Source organism: Apus apus, chromosome 2, assembly GCF_020740795.1.
Source record: "Apus apus isolate bApuApu2 chromosome 2, bApuApu2.pri.cur, whole genome shotgun sequence".
In the NCBI taxonomy this organism is placed as follows: Eukaryota; Metazoa; Chordata; class Aves; order Apodiformes; family Apodidae; genus Apus; species Apus apus.
This window is the reverse complement of record NC_067283.1, coordinates 42814370-42818126: the sequence shown is the minus strand read 5'-3', so window position 1 is coordinate 42818126 and position 3757 is coordinate 42814370.

Here is a 3757-nt window from a genome sequence, read left to right as displayed (position 1 = left end):
CGGCGGGGCTGCCGGGGCCCGGGCGGGGCCTCCCTGCCGCCCTCCCTGCCCGCCCGCCCTCGCTCGCTGCCCGGTCGAGGGCGCGGAGCCGCCGCGGGGGGTTTCCCGGTGCCGGGGCAGCGGGGGTCGGGACACGCCCCGGCAGGTGGGCGCAGGGGATTCCGCCCCGCACCCCTCGCTTCTCCAGCCCCGACCCCCTTTCGCAGCCGGGTGAGGTGAAGACGGGGGCCGAAGCCAAGTTTTCCGAGCAGGGAAGGGAGGACGCCTGGCTGGATGCTGCTCCGCACCCAAGCGGCCCCCGCAGCGGTTCGTGGCGTCAGGGGAAGAGCCCTCGGGCTGTCCCAGGGCTTGGCAGCGATGCTCCCACACACAGCTATTGCTCACCCCACCAGAAAAAAACAAAACAAAACAACAAAACCACCCGAGCCTTCAGACTCGTGATCTCCTAAGAGGTAACAGCATTTGAAAGAAAGAGGCAGCAAGATGCAAAATTGCAACGACTGTCCAAATGTCTCAAGCCCATGGCATGCATCAAATAAAGCAGAGATACTAACAAAACTCGGCAAAGGAAGTTATGTATTTCCTGAAGTCTAAAAATAACTTGTTTTGCTTTCTGACAAGTGAGAGAATAGGGGGCCTTCCAGCTGCTCGTGTGCCACTTTTGTGTTCTTAAGGGTAGTAACCCCATCTTCCGCTGCTCTGTTCTGCAGTTAGCATGCACATTCTGCTCATAGTTAGTATTTAATAGCTCCTTCAGCAATTAAAGTTATCTTAGGAGGGAAGACAGGTAAAATCAGATGATCTCCAACACAAATAAGGGGCTAGCATAAGTAATTTACATGAACAAGGCAGGGTTTGCCGTGGTAGGCAATGGTCTGTAATTGACTAAGCAGTACATAGTTTTGAGCTTCTACTAAGCCATCAAGTAATCACAATTATTACCTGTCCCACCAAACTTTATGTCATTTAATTAGATAACAAAGCTACAACATCAACTCTCTACACAAGGTTTGCTTTTTTTAAACAGCTCCTTTCCCCCCCCCCCCCCTTACAGTTCAAGTTCAGAAGTATGCACATTTATAGGCTTCTTGAAAGCCCTGAGGAAGGTCCTAGTAACTTCTGCACTTCCTACTAAGAAGTATATATTCCATACCCACTGATTCAGCTTCTTCAGTTCTTCTTTTGCAAGTCTGTATGTGACTGGGGCCCTGCTGACCTGAGTTCAGCCCAGTGAAAATGAAATACCCTTAAATTAACATGAGTAACAGTCATATTTTCTACTCAGAAATACAGGCATCTTCCATGAACTACTGGCACAAAGTCATCTAAGAAGCACTGCTTAAGTTTTTATTACAGTCCTCATGCACTTCATCTTGTTACGTGCATTATGTATGGTGATTACAACTCCTTAATAAATGCAATTTGTTGGCCATAAGTTGACATCAAGTATTCTTACATATGTGGGTGATTTAGATTCTTCAGAGACTGTTTGCCTGAAGCAAGTTACTTGAAATGTCAAATACTCTCATTTTGCAAGTTGATTAGCATTTTGTTTATTCTTCTAAATATCTGTATGAAGAATTTCACTATTGATTTAATCACTTAGTTGTTCTTTTAAATAAAGTTTCTTTCAATCTTATGAAGACTAACCAACCCCTGCTACTACAAATCTTAATTGTTATATGATAAACTACAGCTGGCTTATCTTCTTTACCAATACAAGAATATACAAAGGCCCAAGTCATAGTTTTCAAATCAGTATTTAAGACTAATGCACTGGAAGAAGCAGATAAACCTTTTTGGGTGCTTATGGCTTTCTTCAGGCCTGAAACGGGAGGAGCAAACTTCAGAAGCAATTCTCAGCTTGCAGTGATTCCCCCAATTGTAACTAGATAATCACAACACTTGCAACAACACACTGTTGGTAGCTGGGGAACAGATAAGAAATGAGACAGATGAGAAAGAATATAATTTTCTTACTTCCTGTGCCCTAAGAGGAAAGAGCAAGGCAAATAAGTTTTGATGTGTGAGAAAAAAGCAGGACGAAGCATAAAGCAAATTTCTGCCTAGCATGTATTTTTTAAAGTTCAGAATTAAGGATTCAACTCACAGATTTGCCTTTGGGAAGACATTCCACGCATCTTCCCTTGAGGATCAGCACAGAAAACTCAGAGGTGGTAGCTACTTTGCCAGGATAATTCCTTATCTGGTAATAGTGTTGTTTTGTCCTTCATTAATGGGTTTATTCTGGCACAGAACACAGTTTCCATGACAGGTTTTGGTACACTGCATGAAAGTATTATTCCCTCTTAGCTCTACTCTCTCTTAATACCTCTACTCACAAATGTTGCCTGGGTTATGACTTTAGACCAGACCATCACAGTTACCACAAAATCATGAAACATTTGTGCCAACAGTCACATTCTTAGAATTAAGACAGGTAAATACAAGATAATTTAAGAAATAATTAGTATTACTATGAAAGCATTTTTACTGATGATAAAACACTGATGAGATTTTAATTCTGGCTATATTTCTAGTTCTATTTTTTCAGTTGATATTTGGATCATTTTTATGCCTTTTGATTTTGTTCCAGCAATGGAAAAGAGCATATGGGATTCTAATGACACATTTTATCTGTGTAGATGTAATGTGTAGTTGGTAGCCCTTCTTCCTTCTCACAACTGGATAATTTTAGCAAGCAGCAGACAGCCTGACCTTTGCTGTGCAAGTCAGATGCAACCTGCAGACAAATATAGGTTTTTAAAGAATATCTTGGCTTCTCTTACACTGAAATCCTGTGACTCTGAGAGATAATCAAGTACAAAACAATGTGATCAGAACAGAATTAGTTGGCTGTTGATAAATCTCCTTTGCTGCAGTGCACACACATAAGTAAGCTCACACCATTTAGTTACAGGGAGAAGTAAAGCAGGCTTTTTTAAGCAGTAATATTTCTCTGTTACCATCTATAATTGTCCAACCAAGTTTTTGAAGACCAGAAGGAAGTCTGAATCTTCTTAATCCAGGAATAAAAGTTTTACTGGTAGCTTTAAAGTGAGGAAAACTTTAAATAATATTAGAAAATAATCACAACCTTACTCTCCTTAACATAAGTCCTGGAAAAAACTCCTTTAATTTGTATTTCAAAGCCATTTTCAAAGGTATCTGTTTTGAAAATCATAATCTTCTGTCATATTTCTCCTTGACTCAAAGATATTTACATATGAGTGTCAAATTAAAAACTTCATTTGTTAAGCTAACAACTCATAAATTATGCCAGTATTCAGGAAAGGAAGGAGGAATGCTTTGTTTCTAGTACTGACATCTGGACTACTATTCCTTTAATTTAATCTTTGTGTCATTTAATAGGATTTAGAAGCTCAGATTTTAATTAGGACAGATTAATAGTCTAATCTGAGGAGAAAAGAGAAGAACACAGTCTCCCGGGAAATAAAATGTATTACCTTTAGAAGGTGTTTTGTGGCATTCTCAATAGGTTAAACACTGAGCACTAAGAGATTGTTGTCTAGTCTTATGCCTTGGAGCCTGCTGGATTTGAGAAACCTATCAAGATCATGTGTTCCAGGTGCAAAACTCCTTCAGCAAGCTTCAGACCTCCAGTAAGCACTTCCCAAAAGCAATGTCATGATTGTGAGATGCTGTTAGAATATGCAAACTGACAGGATAATCTGTAACAGTATATATTTTACTCTGAAAAAGAACCTTTTACTCCCAGCTTACAAAACATGCACAG